This window comes from Salvelinus namaycush, chromosome 1 (genome assembly GCF_016432855.1).
Source record: "Salvelinus namaycush isolate Seneca chromosome 1, SaNama_1.0, whole genome shotgun sequence".
In the NCBI taxonomy this organism is placed as follows: domain Eukaryota; kingdom Metazoa; phylum Chordata; class Actinopteri; order Salmoniformes; family Salmonidae; genus Salvelinus; species Salvelinus namaycush.
This window is the reverse complement of record NC_052307.1, coordinates 30,941,803-30,958,042: the sequence shown is the minus strand read 5'-3', so window position 1 is coordinate 30,958,042 and position 16,240 is coordinate 30,941,803. Positions and strand designations below refer to the sequence as shown.

At 45.0% G+C, this 16,240-nt stretch overlaps 1 pseudogene; it reads left to right on the top strand.

Annotated features, from left to right (window-relative positions):
* The first annotated feature begins 1,318 nt into the window (after positions 1 to 1,318).
* LOC120051408 overlaps positions 1,319 to 16,240 on the top strand; it is a 33,655-nt pseudogene continuing 18,733 nt past the window's right edge.

Genomic DNA, 16,240 nt, shown 5'->3' with positions numbered 1-16,240 from the left:
CTCACTGCGATGAGCTCAATTTGGGCTCTGCAATTGCGTCACACCATCCATACGGCGCCTCCGACCACTTTTTCAGATCAAGCATAAATTTACTCTTAGTCTCACGGTGTGCTGCTCTCTTCGCCGGATATATCAAGCCCCCTAATTGATGACAGTAACAAGTCCCACTCTTTGCATGCCAAACACTCATCGTCGGTTGCCGTGGGTTGGCATTCCCCGCAGTTGCACTACCAAACCCCCTCATACCTGGCTTTCGCCACTGCTCCAGTTACCTTGTTCACCGGCTCTGCCGCTGACATTCACCTTCCGTCTGTGCTCGCTCAACATCCAGCCGCACAAGTTCCTCCTCAGTAAATTCACGCTTGAATAAATATGGCTCTGAATAAAAAGTGTTCTTCTACCTCAAAGTACAACATGATTCTTCAAGTGTTATGATGATTTGCCAAGCTAGCTAGCAAAGGTGTTGCATGGTCAATCCGACATCTGCATTGGCCGTGCAGCATTTACAGTGATATTTCCTCTGCAGAAGTCATGGCATTTATACTTCTTGCACTTCGCAGAGCAGCACAGAGCTGTTGTGAAGGAAGTTGTCAAGGAAGTGAGTTTCTGTTTATACAGGACCTGTCACGCCCTGGCCATAGAGAGGTGTTTATTCTCTATTTTGGTTAGGCCAGGGTGTGACTAGGGTGGGCATTCTAGTTTCTTTATTTCTATGTTTTCTATTTCTTTGTTTTTGGCCGAGTGTGGTTCCCAATCAGAGGCAGCTGTCTATCGTTGTCTCTGATTGGGAATCATACTTAGGCAGTCCTTTTTCCCCTCTTTCATTTGTGGGTAGTTATTTTCTGCTTAGTGTCTGCACCTGACAGAACTGTTCGCTTTTCATTTTGTTACTTTGTTCAAGTGTTTTTGATATTAAATAAAATCATGAACACTTACCACGCTGCGCTTTGGTCCATTCCTTCTGACGACGAGCGTTACAGAACTACCCACCAAAAAAGGACCAAGCAGCATGTTCAAGAGGAACAGGGATCCTGGGCCCGGGAGAAAAGAAAATGGAGGACATCCTGGACCTGGGAGGAGGTTACGGCAGGCCACAAGACCCTGCCATGGAAACAGGTGAAAACAGCGAAAGAGGAACGGCGACGATACAAAGGGACACGGCTAGCACGGAAACCCGAGAGGAAGCTCCAAAAATATTTTTTGGGGGGGGCACACGAGGAGAGTGGCAGAGTCAGGGTTCAGACCTGAGCCAACTCCTCGTGCTTACCGTGGGGAGCGAGTGACCGGTCAAGCACCAGGCTATTCGGGTCTGCGCACCATGCCTTCAGTGCGCATCCACAGCCCGGTGCGCTCTGTGCAAGCTCCCCGCAGTGGCCGTGCTAGAGTAGGCATTCAGCCAGGACGGATTGTGCCGGCTCAGCGTTCCTGGTCTCCGGTGCGTCTCTTCGGCCCAGGTTATCCTGCGCCAGCTCTACGCACGGTGTCCCCGGTTCGCCAGCAAAGCCCAGTGCGGCCTGTTCCAGCTCCCCGCACTTGCCGGGCTAAGGGGTGTATCCAGCCAGGACGAGTGGTGCCAGCTCTGCGCTCTAGACCTCCAGTACGCCTCCATAGTCCAGTACGTCCTGTGCCTCCTCTCCGCACTCGCCCTGAGGTGCGTGTCATCAGCCCGGTGCCACCTGTACCGGTCCCACGCATCAGGTATCCAGTGCGCCTCCACAGTCCAGTACGTCCTGTGCCTCCTCTCCGCACTCGCCCTGAGGTGCGTGTCATCAGCCCGGTGCCACCTGTACCGGTCCCACGCATCAGGCCTCCAGTGCGCATCCACAGTCCAGTACGTCCTGTACCTCTTCCCCGCACTCGCCCTGAGGTGCGTGTCATTAGCCCGGTGCCACCGGTACCGGTCCCACGCATCAAGCCTCCAGTGCGCCTCCACAGTCCAGAGCTTCCGGCGACAGTTCCCAGTCCAGAGCTTCTGGCGACAGTTCCCAGTCCAGAGCTTCCGGCGACAATTCCCAGTCCGGAACCTCCAACGACGGGCCACAGTCCGGAACCTCCAACGACGGGCCACAGTCCGGAGCCTCCGGCAACGATTGGTGGTCTGGTTCCTCCGGCGATGATCTGCGGCCCGGTTCCTCCAGTGAATGTCCACGGCCCGGTTCCTCCAGTGAAGGTCCATGCACCAGGGCCGCCACCAAAGCGGAGGCATCTGCGGGCGGAGGGGGGTCTGCGTCCCGCATCAGAACCGCCACCGTAAGGGATGCCCACCCGGACCCTCCCCTTTAGAGTCAGGTTTTGTGGCCGGAGTCCGCACCTTTGGGGGGTACTGTCACGCCCTGGCCATAGAGAGGTTTTTATACACTATTTTGGTTAGGCCAGGGTGTGACTAAGGTGGGCATTCTAGTTTCTTTATTTCTATGTTTTCTATTTCTTTGTTTTTGGCCGAGTGTGGTTCCCAATCAGAGGCAGCTGTCTATCGTTGTCTCTGATTGGGAATCATACTTAGGCAGTCCTTTTTCCCTCTTTCATTTGTGGGTAGTTATTTTCTGTTTAGTGTCTGCACCTGACAGAACTGTTCGCTTTTCGTTTTGTTACTTTGTTCAAGTGTTTTTGATATTAAATAAAATCATGAACACTTACCACGCTGCGCTTTGGTCCACTCCTTCTGACGACGAGCGTTACAGGACCTTACAGAAGTCATTGAAAATGTCTATGAACCCTTAACATTGAATAATCAGAGGTCTCTATAGCATAATGTCATTTGTGAATTTCGGTGAACATAATCTAATGGACCGTCTTGGAAAAAGACAGCGCCTAACTTCTTTTTTCCCAAGTCAAGCACTGGGGATGAGATTCGAACACGCAACCTTTGGGTTGCTAGACAACTTCTTCTTTTTCTTTGGGATTGGATTGGCGGATCGCATCCAACTTTAAGGTGCAAACACCTCCATCGACTGCACTGGAGCGTAAGGCCAGTCATGGCCTACCTACATTAAATTCTCCTTCATTATTCCTGTTCCTAAAATGAAAAAATTATCTGCAGCTGCCCACCTCAACATCCATTTTCTGTGACGTTCCATTTCTGCGGTACAGTTGATAACCATTGCTTTGAACGCTACAAAGCTAACCTTACACCTTGCCCAAACTGGCTGCTCGCGTGCGCCATCATGCTCTATCGTGCATAAATTTATTTTGCCCCCCCCACACCAAACGCGATCACGACACGCAGGTTAAAATATCAAAACAAACTCTGAACCAATGACATTAATTTGGGGACAGGTCGAAAAGCATTAAACATGTATGGTAATTGAGCTAGTTAGCTTGCACTTGCTAGCTAACGTTAATTTGTCCTATTTAGCTAGCTTGCTGTTGCTAGCTAATTTGTCCTGGGATATAAACATTGAGTTGTTATTTTACCTGAAATGCACAAGGATCTCTACTCCGACAATTAATCCACACATAAAACGGCCAACCAAATCGTTTCTAGTCATCTCTCCTCCTTCCAGGCTTTTTCATCGTTTAAATTATATGGTGATCGCATCTAAACTGTCATTGTATTACCACGACTACCGGCAAAACAGTTCGTCTTTCTATCACCCACGTGGGTATAACCAATGAGGAGATGGCACGTGGGTACCTGCTTCTATAAACCAATGAGGAGATGGGAGAGGCAGGACTTGCAGCGCGATCTGCGTCAGAAATAGGAACGAAATCAATTTTAGCCCTTGGTGTCGCAGACGCTCGTTGGCGCGCGCAAGCAGTGTGGGTGCAATAATTGAATAACATGGATTTCTACATTTATTTTGCGACGCTCGCGCACGCGACGTGTCCGGTCTGGTCAGCATGTTACTGAAGCATAAATCACTTGTTGCCCTATCCCTCTGTGCTGGCACAAATCTACGACTCTTTGGCTTCCAGAGTGCATCGCAGTGCTAGAGGCGTCACTACAGATCCGGGTTTGATCCTGGGCTGTGTCGTAGCTGACCGCGACCGGGAGAACCATAAGGTGGCGCACTATTGGTTCGGGTTAGGGGAGGGTTTGGCTGGCCGGGATGTCCTTGTCCCATCGCACTCTAGCGACTCTTGTGGTGGGCCGGGTGCAGGCACAGTCGCCAGTTGGACGGTGTTTCCTCCGACACATTGGTGCGGCTGGCTTCTGGGTTAAGTGAGGAGTGTGTCAAGAAGCAGTGCGGCTTGGCAAGGTCATGTTTAGGAGTACACATTGGTCTCGACCTTCGCCTCTCCCGAGTCCATACGGGAGTTGCAGCGATGGGACAAGACTGTAACTACCAATTGGATATCACGAAAAAGGGGTAAAAAGTACTATATATATATATATATATATATATATATATATATATATATATATATATATATATAAAAACATAAAACAAATCTACTCACTGGGATCCTCTCAGGATCCCTCACCCTTGACCCATCCTCCTCTACTTTATTCACTGCATCAGCATATGACACCTTCTGCACTACTCTGAATCTGGCCACTTCAACCTGCCTCTCTCGCACTGGACTCTTCCGATCCCCAGCAACATGAGCATCACTACAGTTGACACACAACTTTATCCACAGAAACTACACAATCCTCTATCCCATGCCCACCTGCACACTTCCCACATCTTAGAATCTCCCTCCTACACACTACTGCAACATGACCATAAATGTTGCACTTGAAACAGTGCAGTGGATTCTGCACAAACCCTCTAACAGGATAACTGATATATCCTAACATTACTTTATCTGGTCGAGACTCGGACTCAAAAGGACTGACAGTGACTCCTTTGTTTCACCATGATCCCCATCGGGTCTGCGTCAAACCAAACGGCGGGCGTCACAAACACCAGGAATTTTCAACTTCAATCGCTCCACCTCCACACTTAACGCTACCCCAGAAATCACTCCTTTCAATGGTGCCCTTTTACTTAGGGCAAAGCAAGAAACAGATCTTGACCCAAGTTGCGTTACAAGGAGTGCCTGCTCAGTCTGGTCAGAAGAAACACAAACAAATATCACAAGTCCACTACAGGTTACCGTCACTGATTCAATTGCACCCAACTCCTTTGTCATCCACCCTGAAACCACAAATGGATCTGCCAAAAGGCAAGCGTCCACTTTCTCCAAAAATGTCAGTCCTACTGGTCCAGATTTTTCTTTATCATGTCTGGCACCATTCTTCCTCAACATACATCTTCCCACTACACTCGGCTCTTCTCCTTCTTCCTCGCTGTCCATAACCATCATCCGCTGCATTGGCGGGGTGTTTCTCCAACACCCAACTTCTGTTCCTTAGCCCAATTTACAAGTCTGTCTATCTATGGCCTCTCCATGCTTAAATTCTATCCTTCAGCCACAGCAAAAGCAATTTCAACAGGAATCTTCTGTCTTATGTAACCACACCAAACTTCACATAATTTGAGTGTCCCGGATGTACGTTTACTATGTTACGTCTAGTCTATGAGAGCAGGCTGTTGTGGTTCCAAGTAGAACTGTTTTGGGTTCCATGTAGAACCCTTTCCACAGAGGGTTCTACATGGAACCCAAAAGGGTTCTACCTGGAACCAAAAGGGGTTTTACCTGAAACCAAAAACAGTTCTCCTATGGGGACAGCCGACGAACCATTTTGAAACCCTTTTTTCTAAGAGTGTAGGGTAATTTCCAAGTAGAAAATGTACCCTAATTTTCCGTTATTATGACATTCCACTGTGCCAAGCAGGGATTGGCCTAATAGGGCCTACTTATGCAGGCCTATAGTAAGATCACTATTGGTCCAAGAGGTGCTAATGGTGGTATCTTATGGTGGTATCTTCCAAAAAAACTGCACGTTTTTTAAAATGAAAATAAGTACACCATGCATTGTAAATCCTTTCTTTGTGGGAGATGCCATCCCTCATACTTTATTTTTTGGACTACATGTGTACCCCGATGAGCACCCAATTCCATAGACACCTTTGTTTTAGTAAGTTTGCTCACAACACAGGTGTGTTTGCGAGAGGAAAATAATTTTACCCTAAGCCACTGTTTGTACTGTACTGTATTTCTCATCAGGATTGTAGGGAGAGTAAACTATTGCACACAGTGCCTGAACCAAACTTATATTGAAAACCCCAGTGTTCAAATTATACATTCACTTAGGGGTGCCCGATGTCTCTTTGGGGTGCCGCCCAATGTCTCATGACAAACGTGCTTAGGAAACGCAAGTGTAAAGATTTTTCCGCTTGATCTTGGTCCAGATGTATTATGTGAAGTGACCTAGGGGTCTGTAAGGCTTTGATTAGACATTTGAAAGCAATCCAAGTATTTTAAAATCCTCTTAGCGCTGTTGCTAGGGAGAGTAAACCCAGATAACTGGGGACAATTCTTGACAGCAAGCTGCAATGGGAAGAGAACTCAAAGGCCATTCACTCAAAGACCCAGCAGAGACTTTTCCTCCTAAGAAAACAGAACTTCTTTGATGTTGACAACTGAGAGTTTGGGCCTATGAGTGAATGGCCTTTGAGTTCTCGTCCCATTGCAGCTTGTTGTCAAGAATTGTCCCCAGGTATCTTCCAGTCTGGATTTACTCTCCCTAGCAACAGCAATAAAAGGATTTTAAAATACTTGGATTGTAGGTGCTGACAATTTCAACATCTTTGCTGGCAATGATGGGTCTGTGCTGGCAAACGCCATGACCACAGACATTAGTTTCTTCTCTGAAATGAGTATAGATCTGAATGCGAACACATTTGGGGCTGTCTGATTGGTCCAGAAAAACTGATTGGTTGGGCCAGAGCCAGAACACATGTGCGTAAACGGTGGTTTGAAAATTCGTCATTGGCTTTGATACTGATACTGTGTGCTAGCAGGCATGCTTAGGACTATATACATGATAGGCTAATAGTCATGTATGAGCTGCCTCAGTGATGGCATAAACCTTTATGGTTCTTACTGTCATCAGATAGCCTACAAGCTATGCTGCTGCACAGTCATATTGGATGTAATATTTAATTCCCTCATTCCCTCTCTACATGGGTTGAATGCTTTATATTTAACTTACAGGAAATGCACTCAGCTTTATCCTTTCACCCGGCCCATAGAACTCTACATCCTTGCTGGCCTATGACATCACACCTAGTCACAGGATGAGAGACCTGGATGTACAGTATTATAGATCACACCATGGGAACTGGTCCACACCCATTCAGTTAGCCCTTCCCTCCACTGTCTGTGCATTGTCTGTCTGTCTGTCTGCACCACTTCATTTACTGGAAATGCTGCTTAGTGTAGTCTCAAGTGAATTCAGCTTAGAGGGCACAGTGGTAGTACTGTGTGGACCCCCAACAACTATGTAGGTCAGTGGTAATGACAGTGCCTGTAAGTATGGTATCAAATCCCTATGCTGGCTGATGCTTAACATGATTTGTTGTCATTTAATATTATAAGAGTTATGAAAAGGAAGTTAATGTATGTGGGCATTAATATTTGATTTGATTTGATGAGCTCTTCAGAGACCACAGAGAGAGGAAGGTCATTGGATCTACCTGAGTAGTGACGTTATATAAAGGACCATTTAGGAGTCAGAGAGAAAGGTCTAATGCTCACATACATTAACTTCCTTTTCCTGGATCTCATGCTCTGGCCCTTCAGCCACCTTTCAGTCTATAGTCTCCATTGCTTATTGTCCACAACTGCTCACTCCACTCCTGGCGGGCCATGTCTGTGTGCTGGCTGTATTTTGGCCCAGTGTAGGCCGTGATCCTTTTCTCTGGGGACTGATGACACTGTTTGTAGAACACTCACTCATCCTGTAACCAATCAGGGTAGTTGCCAGTTAGCTAGAACGGATACCAAGCATTAGAGCTGAATGAGGAAGTAGGCTACATGATCAATGTCCTTAACTGAAGGTTAAGGGCAAGGTCGGGGTTGATGATTCATGTTAAAAATGCATTTGTGGTTAGAAAATGCACCTTCGTAGAAAAGACAGAGGGTAAAAACGACATGTACAGTAACCATCAGTGTTACTTCCACGTAACTTGGTGGGTCATAGGAAGTGGAAATGACACGGAGGGAAGAGCTTGAGGGCGCTGCCAGCCCCTCCCACTGGCATTGTTTTAATGGGACATCTGCTACTTCCTGAATCATTGGTGATGATGAGATCCGTTACTTCCTGTATTGTTGATGAGGCCATCGTAATACCCAAAATAAGTGATGAGAACAGGTCGTACAGCTCATTATGTGTTGCTCATAATTTAAGTGTTAATTTGATTTATGTGGCTATTATACTTCAGACAGGCTTTATGTCAGACCTGTCTCTTTCTGTGTGTTTACTGTATGTATTGTTATGTGTTTTAATTGTGTGTGTGTGTGTGTGTGTGTGTGTGTGTGTGTGTGTGTGTGTGTGTGTGTGTGTGTGTGTGTGTGTGTGTGTGTCTAATCCTATGTGTGTGTTGTTGTGTAGAACACAGAGGAGCAGATAGCTCATCAGGAGCTGAGTGAGAGGAACAGAGAGCGCTGGTGTCTGGAGATACAGATCACGATGAGGTGAAAACTATTTTTTTCTTACCTATCTCGAGGGACTTGCATAGGTGTTAGCAATATGGTATTGGCTTCACCTAGCTTTACGATGGGTTTAGGGGAGCTGTAGACCTACACTAGATATACAAAAGTATGTGGACACCCCTTCAAATTAGTGGATTCGGCTATTTCAGCCACACCCGTTGCTGACAGGTGTATAAAATCGAGCACACAGCCATGCAATCCCCATAGACAAACATTGGCAGTAGAATGGCCTTACTGAAGAGCTCAGTGACTTTCAACGTGGCACCGTCATAGGATGCCACGTTTCCAACAAGTCATTTAGTCAAATTTCCACCCTGCTAGAGCTGCCCCGGTCAACTGTAAGTGCTGTTGTTGTGAAGTTGAAACGTCGAAGGAGAAACAACGGCTCAGCTGCAAAGTGGTAGGCCACACAAGCTCACAGAAAAGGGACCGGCAAGTGCTGAAGCACGTAGCGAGTTAAAACTTGGCTGTCCTTGGTTGCAACACTCACTACAGAGTTCCAAACGTCAGCAGAGGAACTCGTCGGAAGCTTCATGAAATGGGTTTCCAAGGCCAAGCAGTCGCACACAAGCCTAAGATCACCATGCGCAATGCCAATAATTGGCTGGAGTGGTATAAAACTCACCCCCATTGGACTCTGGATCAGTGGAAAAGCGTTCTCTGGAGTGATGAACCCCGCTTCACCATCTTGTCAGTCCGATGGACAAATCTGGGTTTGGCAGATACCAGGAGAACACTACCTGCCCGAATGCATAGTGCCAACTGAAAAGTTTGGTAGAGGAGAAATAACGGCCTGGGGCTGTTTTTCATGGTCTGGGCTAAGTCCCTTAGTTCCAGTGAACTACAGCATACAATGACATTCTAGACGATTCTGGGCTTCCAACCTTGTGGCAACAATTTGGAAAAGGCCCTTTCCTGTTTCAGCATGACAATGCCCCCGTGCACAAAGCAAGGTTCATAAAGAAATGGTTTGTCAAGATCGGTGTGGAAGAACTTGACTGTCTTGCACAGAGCCCTGATCTCAACCCCATCGAACACCTTTAGGATGAATTGGAACGCCGACTGCGAGCCAGGCCTAATCAACCCAACATCAGTCCCCGACCTCACTAACGCTCTTGTAGCTGAATGGAAGCAAGTACCTGCAGCAATGTTCCAACATCTAGTGGAAAGCCTTCCCAGAAGATTGGAGGCTGTTATAGCAGAAAAGGGGGAACCAACTCCATATTAATGCCCATGATTTTGGAATGAGATGTTCCACAAGCAGGTGTCCACATACTTTTAGTAATGTAGTGTATCTGTTTGCATCAGATCTAGGGGTAGCTATGGAGTAGAGTATGATAGGAAGATGACACTTTGAACCTGACAGATTAGGTTTATTACCATATTTTTACCAAATCCCACTAGGAGCCTAAATTACTCACAGCATCACTTAGATTAGATGGAAACTTTCCGGAAATCTTGCATCTTTCAGGCCACATAAGATGTCATGGCACATTCCATGATTCTCTGATGACATTCTGACTTGTTATGTTCCCTAATTAGTTTTATTGCGGTCCACAATGGGGCAGGAAAAAAACTACGACACAGCCATTTTTAGCTTCTGCAGTAGTAAAATGACCTGAAAGCTGTGGCTATTTCAGTATGTGGGTTCTGTGTTGGTCATTTGGCATAGGATCGTCTTCGCTTTGGTGCCAGGGGTAGCTTGTTGGCGAGTGGCAGTGTGTGTGGGGGTGTGACAATTATTTCTGGTTGGTGTCGGATTTAATGTGTAGGCGGGGGGGACTAATTCTTGGTGTCAATATGGGTGTGGGTGTGGAGAGGTAATTTGTAAGTGTGCTTTTGTGTGTTTGTGAGAGAGAGAATGGGTGTGAGGCTTTCTTGTTTTCAGGTCATGCTTTAACGACTGTGTTGTTGTCAGACAGACTTGGTCTCAACCACAACCCTCTCCTGCACCCACGTACTGCTAAACCTCAGGACACACACACACACACACACTTACACACACTAACACACACACACGCACACAAACACACACACACACGCACACATTGTCGTAGCTTTGTCCATGCAGAGTATAAACCCAGGTTGCTATCGTATCAATGTAATAACATCAGATTTGCAGCCAATGTCAACTGTACAACGTAAATATTTGCCTTATTAGAATATAATAAATTTTTCTTAATCAGCCCTTCAATGTTGAGCCAAAGTCAGCTTCAGGTTCAGGTTTTGTGTGTGTGTGGCATGAAAGCCTTTGATTGAGTCACACTTTCACAGATACATTATAATACCTCATACACACGATATCATACACCCCAATAACTTCACACACACTGCCCAGCGTACGTCAGCTAACCTCAGGGGTGAAATAAATAGTGGGGGTAGGCTACACCGTACTGGTTGAACATGAGCCTATCACAGGAATTTTAAAAAAGATGCCAAGAAACCTTTAGGCTATTACACTATTATTTATCATTACATCATGTCACCTGCATGAGAAATTAGCGAATGGACATGAAAACACTCCAAATGTGTAGGTTAAAGGGAACTTGCAGAGGTTCTAAGAACGTTTTACTATGGTTCCCTGAAAGTTTTCCTGGGAGGTTTTATTGATGTTCTGAGAACAAAATGTATAGGTTATTTGAAGGTAATTAAGGTTCTGAGAACATTCTCTAAATGTTGTGAATGTTTTGAAGGAAATGTAAAGGTTATTTGGAGGTTTTTGAATAACTTCCTTAAAACTTTCACTGAATGTTTTATTAAGACTTTTAATTACTTTTAATAACACCGCCTGTTCTGGGAACGTACATTTTTAGGTTGCAGGGAGGTTCTGAGAACATTTTACTATGGTTCCCTGAAAGTTTTCCTGGGAGGTTTTATTAATGTTCTGAAAACAGAAATTAAGATTATTTGAAGGTATTTAAAACACGTTCTGAGAACATTCTCTAACTGTTGTGAATGTTTTGAACGAAATTTGGAACTTTGGAAGTTTTGAATAACTTCCTTAACGTTTCATTAAGACTTTAATAACACTGCTATCTTAGGTTAACTGTTTTGAAGTCCAAGCACAGATAGGACACATGTAAATTATTTTGCTTAGGCATTAATCGTGCAAACACATTTCTTTTTTTACTGTGGCACGACGTCAGTGAGATTCAAATCTACAATATTCTGTTCTCTATCAATGGAATTAGCCCACAACACCACCAGGATGGAGCTAGCATGTCATGTTTTTTTAACTCACGCAAAGCTCTTCATTTTAGTCTATTCAAACAGACCCCATTTCAAAGGAAATAAACACTCATTAAGATCAGGTGTGGCCAATTAGTGGGTGCGGCCGTTATGTGATAGCTGGGTGGTTATGTTTTTGTCACACTGAAAGGTAATACATTTTCAAAGTTAAACGATAAATCTTTACTATTAGGCCCACAGAGAATGTATTAAATTAATAGGAATTCTATATGTAATTCTATGTTTAGGCCCCCCAAAAATGTTATTGCATGCACAAGAGTGTGCACACGTATGAGGTACTGCACATATACCATAGAAGAAGAAATTAAGAAAGAATCATACTGTAGGAAGAAATTAAATCTACTCTCGCCCCTGGCTAACCTTACAGCCACTACGGAGAAGAGGGAGATGCTTTCCATGTCCAGTTATACATTTTTCACTTTACTGTGTCACAGTTTCCAATGTGAAATGGGTTGTTATGATATTCTGATCGTGTTCGGGTTAGCAATCAGTTATTTCTCAGACTACGATTATGTGACTAAAACACACACTGACTGTATATTCTCTGCCGACCGATGATGACCTCATGACTATTTGTTATCCTAATGAGTACTATCATCTGTACTGCCTAACCACTTGCATATTAGGTACAGTGTAGTACTAGAGTTAAACATTATACAGTGTTATTGTTCCATATTAAGTACAGTTTGATAGTTAAACATTATACAGTGGTATTGTTCATAATGTTCCAATGTTATTGTTTTGCCTGTAGAATCTGGAACCAATTAAGTCCTTAGGGTTTTTACAGGTTTAGACAGTTTTAGGACAGTTCATTCTGCGACAATTAAAAACACATTTATACATTGTAGAGTTATGTAACAGTACATAACTGTCTCTCCTCCCTTCTCTCTCTCTCTCTCTCTCTCTCTCTTTCTCTCAGACTGGACCATGTAAGTGTGGTAGCGGCGAGGGAGATTCCTGAAGGACTGCAGTCCTCCTTAGGCATCAACGATCTGCATCTACTGGCCATGGAGTACTCCCAAGGAGGAGACCTGAGGAAGGTGTGTTATTCTTACACACACACCCCGTGGCTAAGGCTGAGGACACGAACGCGTCCCGCTACGGCTGAGGACACAAACAAGAAGTCCCGCTACGACCTCCGCAGAGCGATCAAACAGGAAAAAGTACACTATAGGAACAAGGTGGAATCCTATTACACCGGCTCTGACACTTGACGCATGTCAGATTACAAAGGAAGACCGAGCTGTGATATGCCCAACGATAACTCTTCATCATATGAACTCAATGCATTTTATGCACGCTTCCACAAAAGGGATGCCAAGCCGCACATGAGGGCCCTAGACCCAGTCCAATTTGCTTCCTGCCCCAAAAGATCTACAGGCGATGCAATCTCAATTGCATTCCACAGTGCCCTCTCCCACCTGGACAACAGAAATACCAACAGTTGAAGTCGGAAGTTTACATACACTTTGGTTGGAGTCATTAAAACTTGTTTTTCAACCACTCCATGAATTTCTTGTTAACAAACTGTAGTTTTGGCAAGTCGGTTAGGACATCTACTGTGTGCATGACACAAGTCACTTTTCTAACAATTGTTTACAGACCGATTATTTCACTTATAATTCACTGTATCACAATTCCAGTGGGTCAGAAATGTACATACACTAAGTTGACTGTGCCTTTAAACAGCTTGGAAAATTCCAGAAAATTATGTCATGACTTTAGAAGCTTCTGATAGTCTAATTGACATCATTTGAGTCAATTGGAGGTGTACCTGTGGATGTTTTTCAAGGCCTACCTTCAAACTCAGTGCCTCTTTGCTTGACATCATGGGGAAATCAAAAGAAATCATCCAAGCCCTCAGAAAAAAATTGTAGACCTCAACATGTCTGGTTCATCCTTGGGAGCAATTTCCAAACGCCTGAAGGTGCCACGTTCATCTGTACAAACAATAGTACGTAAATATAAACACCATGGGACCACGCAGCCGTCATACCGTTCAGGAAGGAGACCCGTTCTATCTCCTAGAGATGAACATACTTTCGTGCGAAAAGTGCAAATCAATCCCAGAACAACAGCAAAGGCCCTTGTGAAGATGCTGGAGAACTGCCATAAAAAAAGCCAGACTACAGTTTGCAACTGCACATGGAGACAAAGATCGTACTTTTTGGAGAAATGTCCTCTGGTCTGATGAAACAAAAATAGAACTGTTTGGCCATAATGACCATCGTTATGTTTGGAGGAAAAATGGGAATGCTTGCAAGCCGAAGAACAACATCCCAACCGTGAAGCACGGGGGTGGCAGCATCATGTTGTGGGGGTGCTTTGCTGCAGGAGGGACTGGTGCACTTCACAAATAGATGGCATTATGAGGTAGGAAAATTATGTGGATATATTAAAGCAACATCTCAAGACACCAGTCAGGGAGTTAAAGCTTGGTCGCAAATGGGTCTTCCAAATGGACAATGACCTCAAGCATACTTACAAAGTTGTGGCAAACTGGCTTAAGGACAACAAAGTCAAGGTATTGGAGTGGCCATCACAAAGCCCTGACCTCAATCCTATAGAAAATTTGTGGGCAGAACTGAAAAAGCGTGTACGAGCAAGGAGGCCTACAAACCTGACTCAGTTACAGCAGCTCTGTCAGGAGGAAACTTCTGACCCACTGGGAATGTGATGAAAGAAATAAAAGCTGAAATAAATAATTCTCTCTAGTATTATTCTGACATTTCACATTCTTAAAATAAAGTGGTGATCCTAACTGACCTAAGACAGGGGATTTGTACTAGGATTAAATGTCAGGAATTGTGAAAAACTGAGTTTAAATGTATTTGGCTAAGGTGTATATAAACGTCCAACTTCAACTGTATGTGAGAATGCTGTTCATTCTACTACAGCTTAGCGTTAAGCACCGTAGTGCCCTCCAAGCTCGTCATCCTGACGGGCTGACCGGTGGTGAGAGTAGGCAACAACACCTCCGCTACGTTGACCCTCAACACGGGGGCCTCTCAGCAGTTTGTGCTTAGCCCCCTCCTGTACTCCCTGTTTAGCCATGACTACGTGGCTACGCACGACTCCAACTCCATCATCAAGTTTGCTGATGACACAACAGTGGTAGGCCTGATCACCAACAGCGATGAGTCAGCCTACAGGGAGGAGGTCAGAGACCTAGCAGTGTGATGCCAGGACAACAACCTCTCCCTCAACGTGAGAAAGACAAAGGAGATGATCGTGGACTACAGGAAAAGAAGGGCCGAACACGCTCCCATTCACATCGATGGGGCTGTAGTGGAGCGGGTCGAAAGTTTTAAGTTCCTTGGTGTCCACATCACCAACAAACTATCATGGTTCAAACACACCAAGAAAGTTGTGAAGAGGGCACAACAATGCATTTTCCCCCTCAGGAGACTGAAAAGATTTGGCATGGGTCCCCAGATCCTCAAAAAGTTCTACAACTGCACCATCGAGAGCATCCTGACCAGTTGCATCACCGCCTGGTATGGCAATTGCTCGACATCCGACCGTAAGGCGCTACAGAGGGTAGTGCGTACAGCCCAGTACATCACTGTTGCCAAGCTTGCTGCCATCCAGGACCTATATACTAGGCGGTGTCAGAGGAAGGCCCAAAAAATAATCAAAGTCTCCAGTCACCCAAGTCATAGACTGTTCTCTCTGCTACCACATTGCAAGCAGTACCGGAGCGCCAAGTCTAGGTCCAAAAGGCACCTTAACAGCTTCTCCCCCAAGCCATGAGACTGCTGAACAATTAATCAAATGGCCACCCTGACTATTTGCATTGACCGGTACCCCCTGTATTTAAAACTTGTTTTTACACTGCCGCTACTTGCTGTTTATTATCTATGCATAGTCACTTTACCCCTACCTACATGTACAAATTGCCTTGACTAACCTGTACCCCTGCACATTGATTCGGTACGAGTACCCCATGTATATAGCCTCATTGCTGTTATTTTATCGTGTTACTTTTATTTTTACTTTTTTTAAACTTTAGTTAAGTTAATATTTTCTTAACTCTATTTTATTAAAACTGCGTTGTTGGGCTTGTAAGTAAGCATTTCACGTTAAGGTCTACATCTGTTTTATTCGGCGCAGGTGATAAATACAATTTGATTTGATTTGATTATGAGACACAGCTTTCGATTGCCAATAGATGGGCCGAGCGGCAGATTGACGAGGTCGGCATTTTCTGAGTTAAACTGACCGAGACCCACCTCCAACAACACAAAACCTCACATAATTTTCCGAAAAACATTGACAATTGCTCTCAACCAGTGGTATATCATTTTTTTAGGTGAGCGCTGATGCCGCCCTTTGATAAGCAGACCCCACTTTGTCAAAGGCAGGGGCGCAAAAACAGAATAATAGTAGAGAGAATTATTTATTTCAGCTTTTATTTCTTTCATCACATTCCCAGTGGGTCAGA